Genomic DNA, 11488 nt, shown 5'->3' with positions numbered 1-11488 from the left:
CACTACTGCTCCCACTGACACCAATGATGGGGCACTACTGCTCCCACTGACACCAATGATGGGGCTCTACTTCTCCCACTGAAACCAATGATGGGGCACTATTTCTCCCACTGACACCAATGATGGGGCTCTATTCCTCCCACTGACACCAATGATGGGACTCTACTTCTCCCACTGACACCAATAATGGGGCTCTACTCCCACTGACACCAATAATGGGGCTCTACTTCTCCCACTGACACCAATGATGGGGCACTACTGCTCCCACTGACACCAATGATGGGGCTCTACTTCTCCCACTGACACCAATGATGGGGCTCTATTTCTCCCACTGACACCAATGATGGGGCACTATTTCTCCCACTGACACCAATGATGGGGCACTATTCCTCCCACTGACACCAATGATGGAGCACTATTGCTCCCACTGACACCAATGATGGGGCACTACTGCTCCCACTGACACCAATGATGGGGCTCTACTTCTCCCACTGAAACCAATGATGGGGCACTATTTCTCCCACTGACACCAATGATGGGGCTCTATTCCTCCCACTGACACCAATGATGGGACTCTACTTCTCCCACTGACACCAATAATGGGGCTCTACTTCTCCCACTGACACCAATGATGGGGCACTATTTCTCCCACTGACACCAATGATGGGGCTCTACTTCTCCCACTGACACCAATGATGGGGCTCTACTTCTCCCACTGACACCAATGATGGGGCTCTACTTCTCCCACTGACACCAATGATGGGGCACTATTTCTCCCACTGACACCAATGATGGGGCTCTATTTCTCCCACTGACAGCAATGATGGGGCACTATTTCTCCCACTGACAGCAATGATGGAGCACTATTCCTCCCACTGACACCAATGATGGGGCACTATTGCTCCCACTGACACCAATGATGGGGCACTATTGCTCCCACTGACACCATGGGACACTATTGCTCCCACTGACACCAATGATGGGGCATTGTTCCTCCCACTGACACCAATAATGGGGCACTATTCATCCCACTGACACCAATGATGAGGCACTATTGCTCCCACTGATACCAATGATGGGGCACTATTCCTCCCACAGAGAACAGTGACGGGGCAGTATTACTCCCACTGACACCAGTTGCTTGTTATTTTTTTCTGTCACAGTCCACTAAGCCTGGGGCATTGTTTTTCTCACTGACCAGTTATCAGCTCATTTTCTACTACCACTGGTCACAGTTCTTTCCCCTTTGGTTCAAAAGCTTGAGGCATGGTTCACACTTATGTAATGCCAGACATCGAATGTGATGCACACCGCATTGTTGTGCACATTACATGCAATGTCTGTGCGATGCAAATTCAGCTTTACAGTTTGTATGGCTGAAATTGCATTGCATTCGCACCAAAATGGTGCAGGACCCTTTTTTTGGTTCGCACTGGAATCAGATTGCATGGGTGTTCAGACCATCCAATTTCACAGTGCGCACTGCGTTCTGCGAACCAATATGGGAGTGTCATTACCAATACATATACACCCACAGGGGATGGCAGAGAGCAGTATGAGCTGCCTGAGAGTCAGATGTGCTGCGGGAACCTGCATAGGAATCACTGTGGTTCCCGCATCTCATAAGTGTGAACCCAGCCTGAAGGCTATTTAGCTGATGATGAATTAAATAAGTTCTTTTTTTTTTCACAATATTAAACTTTATTTAGAAAAATAAAAAGGGCATACATAGTGCAATACAATGAAATAAAGTGCTACATGCACTCAACAGAAAAAAAGAAATACAAAGTCTCTTTCAGCAACTTATGTTAACGAACATTATACAACAACAAATGCAGAGTATGAATTTTGATATAGAATACAAATCTATCTTGTCGGATAAATTTTTTTGAAGAAAACAATTGCCATATTCTCACTTGTTTTTTATCTTAGAATCGCTGTATACAATTGTTGCTCTTTTTAGTTACTGTTTTTCTTAAGGGTACAACTCAGATGGGCCTGGGCAATGACCCATCTAAGAATATATAGAAGTATAGAAAAGTAAAGACTAGTATAGAAAGAAGAGGGAGGAAAGAGGGGAGGAAAAAGGGGGGAGGGGAATACCCTTATAATTTATCAGTACATGGCTTTCAGTTCCACTCCTATATTCAACTTTTCTTGAGATCTAAGTATTCCTGTGATACTGTGAAAGTTCGCCAGGGGTACCATTGTTTATGGAACAAATCATTTCTTTCGTTTTTAATGGCAAGTGTCTCTTCCATTTCGTAGATATAGCCTACTTTAGTAAACCAGTCATTGAGTGTGGGTACATTTTTTCGAGTTCCATGAAAGGGGAATTAAGGATTTGGCTGCATTTAGGAGATGTCGAGTCAGTGATTTTTTATATCTCTTGTATGGGTATGGGGTAATGTGTAACAGGCAGCAGGCTGCATCCAGCATCAACCTTGTCTCCGTGATGTGTTTCACCCATTCCTGGATGTCCTTCCAGTATTTCTGTAATGCTGGACAATCCCACCATAAGTGAAGAAAAGTGCCACGCTCTAGACCACATCTCCAGCAAATTTCTGAAGTGTTTTTGGACCATTGATGCAATTTAATTGGAGTGTGCTACCACTGCGTCCTAATCTTATAGGAGGTCTCTTGTAGTTTAGTGCTCAGTGAGCATTTATGGGAAAAATAACATGCTTTCTCCCATTGGATCGAGGTGAAGGAGCATCCCAAGTCCTTTTCCCATAACGCTTTGTATAGGTCTTTGAAATCAGGAGGAGTAGCAATTAGTCTTTTATAAGATTGAGATGTTGCTCCCTCAACTCGATCACCTTGAATGCAAAGCTCCTCAAAATCAGTCAGTGGTCTGCTTGCTGCATTGTTGAGCTTCTTACGCGTGATATAATCACGTATTTGCATATATGTCCAGGAATTTAAAGGTACATTTGCAGAGCATTCTTGTTTTAATTCGTGGAAGGGTTTAAGTGTTGTACCACGGAGACAGTGTTTGATCCTGATGGGCCCAGTCTTGTTTCCTTGTTGCATGATCAAGGAATGGTTTTTAACGCCAGGTAGAAAGTCGGGGTTATTCTGTAAAGGCATGATTGGACTTGGACTTGGTGACACATTATGTTTAGTCGCAATTTTCTGAAAAACTTTTAAAGTGTTAGCTATTAGGGGATGTGTTTTCATTTCTGACGGTATACTACAGAGGCTCGTCCAAAGGAGGTGATGCGGCGGAATAGTGCTCCACCCCAATTCCATGCCCACCCAGTCCTTGCTTCCAGCATGGCAGTGCCAATCTAGAATCCTTGTTAGATGTGTGGCTTGATAGTATTTGTAGAAATCTGGAAGGCCAATCCCTCCAGATATCTTCGGTAATTGTAGGAATCTGAGTTTAATCCGGGGCTTTTTGTTGGCCCAAACAAAAGTTCTTTGAAGGTTGGCAAGCTTACGAAAATAAAAAGCCGGGATCTGGACCGGGAGGGCATGAAAAACATAGAGAAGCCTAGGCAATACAGTCATCTTTATTATTGAGGCTCTGCCGAACCATGAAAAGGTTTTTATATTCCATCTCTTAAGGTCGTTAGCAATTTGTTTTATGAGGGGATTTAGGTTCTTTTCAACAAGATTTTCTAGATTAGGGGTTAGTTTGATACCAAGATATTTTAGGGCATGTGTTTCCCATTTATAGGGGCAATTATCTCTTGTGAGTTTTAGTGAATCCGGGGAAAGAGTCAGGTTTAGTGCTTCCGATTTACTGTGATTTATTTTGAAGTTGGATAAAAATCTATAGAGTTTGAATTGATTGTTTAAGTTAGGAATGGATATGTGTGGCTGGGAGATGAAAAATAATAGGTCGTCTGCATAAGCTGATAATTTAAACTCTCTCGTTCCTCTATAGAAGCCATGAATGTCTGGTGTCAAATTAATGGTTCTGATAAGTGGTTCCAGTGTGAGTATAAACAGGAGGGGGGAAAGTGGGCATCCCTGTCTAGTGCCATTTTGCAATGAAAAAGGGGTAGACAACACATTATTAACTTTTACCCTGGCCGATGGTTTGGAGTATAGTAGTTGGATCCACTGAAGCATATTAGTTCCTAATCCAATATGTTTACAGGTATGTAACAGAAAGTCCCATGCCACCCTATCAAATGCTTTTTCTGCATCTGTTGAGAGCAAAAGCCCCTCAACAGAGGATCCTTTGATGCTGTGTATCAAATTCAGTGCTTTAGTTATGCTGTCTTTTGCCTCCCTGCCTTGCATGAATCCCACTTGTTCAGGACCTATAATGTGATGAAGAAGGGGACCTAGTCTTTTTGCCAATATTTTAGTTAGGATCTTTAAGTCAATGTTTAACAATGATATGGGTCTATAGCTTGCACATTGTGCAGGGTCTTTATCTGGTTTTGGAATTACTGATATATGGGCTCTGAGAAAATCATTAGATGGGGTTTGATTTCGGAGAATAGAGTTCAATGCGTTAGTGAGGTACGGGGCAAGTGTGTCAGCATATAGTTTGAAATATTGGGAACTAAACCCATCAGGGCCAGGACTTTTACCGGTTTTTAATTCTTTAATAGCATCTAGAGTTTCAGTTAGAGATATTTCACATTCCATGTCTGCAACCGCAGATTTTGGCAGTGATGGTAAACCACTTTTGTTAAGGTAGTCTATTATCAATTGTTCCCGATTGTCCTCCAAACCCTCTGGTTTGTTTTGCAGTGGTATATGGTAAAGCTTAGAATAGAAGTGGCCAAAGCTATCAGCCATTTTTTGTGGATCTCGTATTAGTTCGCCCTGCTGTCCTTTAATATAATGTATATTATTATCGAATTGTGCTTCGTTTAGAGCTTTCGCTAGTAATTTGCCTCCTTTGTCCCCGTGTTCAAAATAAACAGATCTCTTAAGAAATAGGGATCTCTTCATTTTGGCTTGCAATATGTCATTAAGAGATTTTCTTTGTTGAAGAAGTTCCTGTTCAACTTCTTTGGATGCACTGAGTTTGTGTTTAATTTCCAAAGATGAGATTTTGTCTATCAGATCGGTTATTATTTTTTCCCTTTCCCTCTTCTGACAAGCACCGTGTCTGATCAGCTCCCCTCTAATGACGCTTTTGTGTGCCTCCCACAACAGTAATGGGGAAACGTCTTCTGAGGAATTGTCTTTAAAATAATTATTTATTGATTCCTGAATTTTGGCTGAAATATCTTTTTTAACCAGTAAGGAGGAGTTTAACCTCCAGGTGAACTCCCCTTTGTGATGAGACTCCACGTGCAGGGCTATAGACACTGGTGCATGATCAGAAAAGGAAATTATTCCAATATCAGCTTTAGTGAGTTTTGAGATGTCTCTTTGGGAAATAAAGATATGGTCTATGCGAGTGTAACGCTTGTGCAGTGCCGAGTAGAAAGTGTAATCCTTTACAGAGGGATTAAGGGTTCTCCATGTATCAACTAAGGTCAGGGATTTTAACTGCTCTTTTATTCTCTTAAGAACCCGGTATGATATACACGTTTTCCCAGAGGAAGTATCTTGTAGTGGGTCTAATGGGACATTAAAATCTCCTCCTAGTATTATGCATCCCTGCGCGAATTTCTTTAGTTCTTCTGTTATTAAGGTGCAAAATAATATATGTGACTTGTTAGGGAAATAGACGTTCGCTAACGTTATTGGATTTCCATTCAGATTGCCCTTCAGGAAGAGATACCTTCCATCTGGGTCCACAAGTTGCTCAATCAGGGTAAACCTGCAGTTCTTATGAAAAAGTGTCGTGACCCCTTTAGTCTTGGCTTGGGGGTTTGTGGCATGGTATGCTACAGGGAAAAATTTGTTCTTTAGTATAGGTATGTGTGAACTTTTAAAATGCGTTTCCTGTAGAAATATTATTTGTGCTTTAGTTTTTTTAAGGTCATATAAGAGCCGATTTCTCTTTTCCGGGAGATTAAGTCCATTCACATTATGTGAAATGAGAAATGGAGATTTGCCCATGTGTGAATATGCCATCTTTTCTGTCTTCCAACAGAGTTTCTAATTTGGGTGGAATGGGGAAAAGGGAAGGGAGGGTAAGTAAGGGAGAGAAGGAAAAAAAAACAAAAAAAATAAAGATGCAGTAAGGAAATATGAAAAAGAAGTGACAGAACGTAGAAGGAGGAAAAGACTATGTAGTTCTTGTCGATCGTTCCGGAAGTAACCCCCTGGGACGCCAACAAAGGTGGTTAGGATATGTGAGCAATCACCACACCTACAGATAGGTGGAGGGCCGCTCAATCCTATGTGGGGTGAAGTGATTGACCCGCGTAGAGATGTTTGATTCAAGAAAAAATTAATAGGTTAACAAACCATTAAAGGGAACCCCAGTATAAGGTCCCCACCTCGGTCATAAAATGTATGACAAATGCGTTGGTAGCGATATTATAGTGGATAGCAGTAAGTCTAGTATATCTAATGGTTACGACTCTATGTTAACATGTCCCAGCCAGTTGCAAAGGACATAGGACAGAACAAAACTATACAACAGATTAACTATGTGATATTTTAACCACAATGAAACAATTAAACAAAAAATCCCTGAGATTTTACTTTTAGAGCAACAGAATTATCAAGTATTTATCTCTCCTCCACTCCCTCTATGAGACCGTCTACTCTTTTAGCCTAGTAGTCAATTAGTCATACATCATTAAAGAGAGATATCACAGTTAGTGTACCTTGCCCTTTCCAATGAGCCCCTATTAAATCTTCATCCACTTCTCCTTCTGTGGTGTAACCTTCATGAAAATCTTCTATCAGGCAGAAGAATTATGCTAGCATATAGTATAAATAGAAGTGTTACCTATGTCTTCCAGCGAGTTATCATTAGCCACCTCATGTTTCAATGATCGAACAACTGAAAAGCAGTTAACAACAGCATGCTGGGTGGTAGATAAATGATGTTAGAAGGTAACTGTGGGAAAATAGACCTTGAGACAACATAAGATTAAAATCTACATTCAGATAGTAGAAAACTATTCGAAATCTAAGGCTTCCTAACACTGGACATCACAGTATAACTCACTTCCTTCTATTTCTATCATTAATAAATGATTGAACATCGCCACCTAGCGGCATATTTAAGGAATTACATTTCTATGCATAAAGCTCTCTTGTTTTCCTCCCGACTTTAGAATATAAGTTCAAGGCAGTGTTAATTTCGTCGACTAAAACCGACTAAAACGTTTTCGTCGACTAACACAATTCAGATGACTAAAATACGACTAAAACTAAAATGGCATTTTAGTCTTAAGACTAAAATACGACTAAAACTAAAATAGCATTTTAGTCAAAAGACTATAACTAAAACTAAATCGAAATTTGCTGCCAAAAATTAACACTGGTGCGTGCTCAAAGCATAAATAATAACATATTAGATTTTTCACTCCAGGACCAGCAGTAGTATATAATGAGTTTGTAAATTGTAGAGAAATGCCTAAATAATGCATTACAAATTACAATTGAACTACACCCATTTGATTATAGATGACTAAAATGAGTTTTAGTCGACTAAAATGTAGGGCGCTTTAGTCGACTAAAATATACTGGAGTTTTAGTCGACTAAATACGACTAAAACTAAAACACTTGCAGAAGACTAAAATAGGACTGAAACTAAAATGCCATTTTAGTCCTAAGACTAAGACTAAAACTAAATTGAAATTTGCTGCCAAAATTAACACTGGTTCAAGGGTGTCAAAATGTAGGCAAAGATCATCATGAGTGGTCATGAGAAAAAGGGAAAAAGGAAAGGCAGCAAACTGTGTCCAACAGTAATAATTCCCTCTGAATGGATGGGTGTATCCGTCCAAAAAGATGCATAGCAATATAGATTCCTAATGTTATACGAGGGAGAGAAAGCAAAAAGCGAAAGGACTTCACAGATGTCTCTTCTATATGTCATGAGACATAAGCTGTTCTCTATTCCTCCTCGTGATCTCCATGAACATAGGGTGTTGGAAGTCTATTAGTGAAAAATGCACCATGAAGAAAAGTTCTAGGCTCTTTGGAGTTTCTTCAGGAAAGAGGCCAGCCAAGTGGGAGCAGAAAGTGTTCCTGTCTTGAGTATCCATGAATAGTCTCATAGAAGGGGTTAGCTAATAATTAAGTCATATCAGCCTGTGAAGGTACATGGGAGTCTGGAGTGTGATTTCTTCATTAGTGTCAGTCAGTACCAGAACAGGATCTGTATGATTAGCAGATAACTTGAATTGAAGTAAATCCCCAGTTATTTGTGATCTCTCAGTCTTGGTGTCTTGGGAGGTGAAGTAAAGAGGTTTTTGGGTTCTTTGTGCTTCTGTTTTTTCCCGCCCTTCCCAAATGGTGTGCGAGCAGGGGAAATATGAGGGGCTCTGGGCGAGCCTTGTTGCACAGGGGGAAGTAAGAATTCCGCATACCAGTCCGGGAGAACTACAGGTTCCAGCTGAAGAGAGGAGCAAAAGTTAGTGAGTTCTTCTGGAGTTCTAAGTAGAAATTGCCTGCCTCCTTGTGTTGCTTGCAGAGCAAAGGGAAATTTCCATCTGTATGGTATATTTTTGGCTCTAAGTAAATCCAGGAGTAGTTTCAAAGCTCGCCTATTTTTTAAAGTAATAGGGGACAGATCCTGAAATAGCTGAATTTCCTGCTCATTAAAAACGACTTGCTCGTTTTGTCTGGACTGTTTCAAAATTTCTTCTTTTAATGGATGATTGCTCAAACAGCAAATTATATCCCGGGGTGGCGTATTATCGGGCGCTTTTGGCCTGAGAGCTCTATGAGCCCTATCAAAGTCGATGGGGGACTCCGAGGGTCTGCCGAGCAGTCCATTAAAGATGGAGGTCAAAGCAGGTTTGATCTGATCTCCTACAATGTCCTCAGATATGCCTCGGACCCTAATATTATTACGCCGACCCCGATTGTCAAGGTCCTCAAGCTGACGATTCATGTTGATGAGATGTGTGGAATGTGTAACAGAAATCTCCTCAAGTCTATGTATGGCTCTGTCTCTTGATGCTCCTGCTCTTTCCCCCGTGGCCATTTGCTCCTTGATGCTAATAATGTCCGCCTTAAGGTCGGTTATAGCTGCTGAAAAGGAGCCCTTAATGTCGGCCGCTATTAGTGTCATGTCATTAAAAGTTAGGGTGCGATCTGGCATTGAGCACTCACCTCCCAAGTCCTCTGAAGTGGCCACTGAATCGATGTCACAGTCCTCATCCTCTGTGTGGATCTGAGCCGGCGCCATCTTGGCTGCAGCCATGCTTCGTCTGTTATGGGGAAGTGATTTGAATAAATACGGAATTAGTTTACCGCTCGCTGATCCTCCGGTACGCAGATGTTTCGAGTATGTGTTCGGCTTTGTGATTCTGCCCATAGCTGATGCGGATGGCGATGGATTGAGTCGTTGTTAACCGAGGTGGGGAGAATACAGCCAGAGCTCTGTTAGTCTGCTGCCATCTCCTCCGCGCGCCAAGCCACGCCCCCCCTAAATAAGTTCTAATCAGCAGCTTTAAGCCAATATAAGCCAGCATTCAATTAACTATTTGCCTGGGCATACAAACTCCCATCACACAAATGAAGATGTCTAGGGCTCCGCAGGTTTGTTTAGCAGCTTGCCCTTTCCTCAGCTTGTTCTGAGGAAGTGACTGAGAAAATATTAGGCTTCCTTCACATGGGCAATTAGGAGCATAAATAGTATCAAACAGCAGGAATCAGTAGGTTCTTACGGCCAGGGTCATTGGTGTATGCGAACAGCTGTGCCCACTTAGCCTGTACAAAGCAACGACAGGCTGAGAAAAGCATTGTTACTTTGACGTATCTGCACATCTGGCAGTTACCTGTGGTTAAGGACAGATGTCTGAACGTGGATACGCATGTCTAAGTCTAGAGTCACTTATCTGTCCCCAGCCGGAGGAAACTGCTGGATGTGCGGATACATGCAAACAGCAACAGCTCCTCTCAGCCTGTCATTGCTTTGTACAGGCTGAGCGGCATGAAGCTCTTTGCATGCACTTGTGATCCAAGCCGCAAGAATCTGCTGATTCATGTCACATACCCCTAATGTGTGAAGAAGGTCTTAAAATCAGAGGCATATGCATAGCTCCCAACTGTCCCTGATTTGGAACAAAGTCCCTCTGTCCCTCCTTCCTCCCCTTTTCCCCATCATTTTGGTCTGATGTATATAGCTGTATATAAAATGCACCACTTATCTATCAAAAAGTGTTTCCCAGTGCTAAACTGCTGCATTTGTAAACTTCAAAAGCAAATATTAAGGAACAGTAGTGGTAAAAAAAAAAAAAAAAAAGCACTTATGGGCTTAACTGATAATTTGTTGTATAATTCTCCTTTAAGGGGGTGTGGCAGGGGGTGTGTCCAATGCATACATACTTTTGCTAACAGGTGTCCCTCGTTCCCATTTTAGAAAGTTGGGAGGTATGCATATGATTTTCTTAGAAGGAGGTCAGCAATGGTAGCCCCTTGTTTTGTTTTTCAGCACAATGTTCTTTTAACCACTTGCCTTCTGTGCACTTAAACACCCTTCCCATCCAGGCCAATTTTCAGCTTTCAGTGCTGTCACACTTTGAATGACAATTGCGCGGTCATGCTACACTGTACCCATTTGAAATTTTTTATCATTTTTTTCACACAAATAGAGCTTTTTTTTGGTGGTATTTAATCATCTCTGGGTTTTTTATTTTTTACAAAAAGAAAGAATAAAGACAAAAAATTTTTTTTTTCTGCGAGTAAATTTTGAAAATAAATTTTCTCCTTCACTGATGTGCGCTGATGAGGCGGCACTGATGGGCACTGATAGGCTGCACTGATGGGCACTGATGAGGTGGCACTTATGGGCACTGATGAGGTGGCACTTATGGGCACTGATGAGGTGGCACTTATGGGCACTGATGAGGAGGTACTAATATGCCGCACTGATGAGCACTGATAGGCGGCACTGATAGGCGGCACTGATAGGCGGCACTGAGAGGCGGCACTGATGAGCACTGATAGACGGCACTGCTGGGCACTGAGAGGCGGCACTGCTGGGCACTGAGAGGCGGCACTGCTGGGCACTGAGAGGCGGCACTGATGGGCACTGAGAGGTGGCACTGATGGGCACTGGCGGATGGCACTGGACACTGACGGGTGGCACTGATGAGCGGCACTGATGGGCAGCACCATCTGTGCCCACACTCAGTGCCCATAGTGCTGCCAGTCAGTGCTCATCAGTGCCTAGATGAGCAGGCACTGATGGGCACTGACTAGCAGCACTATGGGCACTGATTGTGGGCATTGATGGGGGGCACTGATGGCGGGCACTGTGGGCACTGATGGGGGGGCACTGTGTGTGTGTTTTTACCTTGCAGTAATCAGGGCACTGGTGATCGGTGCCCTGATTACATTGCTGTGTGTCCCCGGCGCTGTGAGGCTCCCCCTCCTTCCTCACACTGCAGGCTCCGTGTGAGGAAGGAGCGCCGGCGATGAGAGATGATCTCATAT

This window comes from Pelophylax lessonae (genome assembly GCF_965119305.1).
Source record: "Pelophylax lessonae genome assembly, chromosome: 4".
NCBI lineage: Eukaryota > Metazoa > Chordata > Amphibia > Anura > Ranidae > Pelophylax > Pelophylax lessonae.
Note: the sequence above shows the minus strand (reverse complement) of the source record.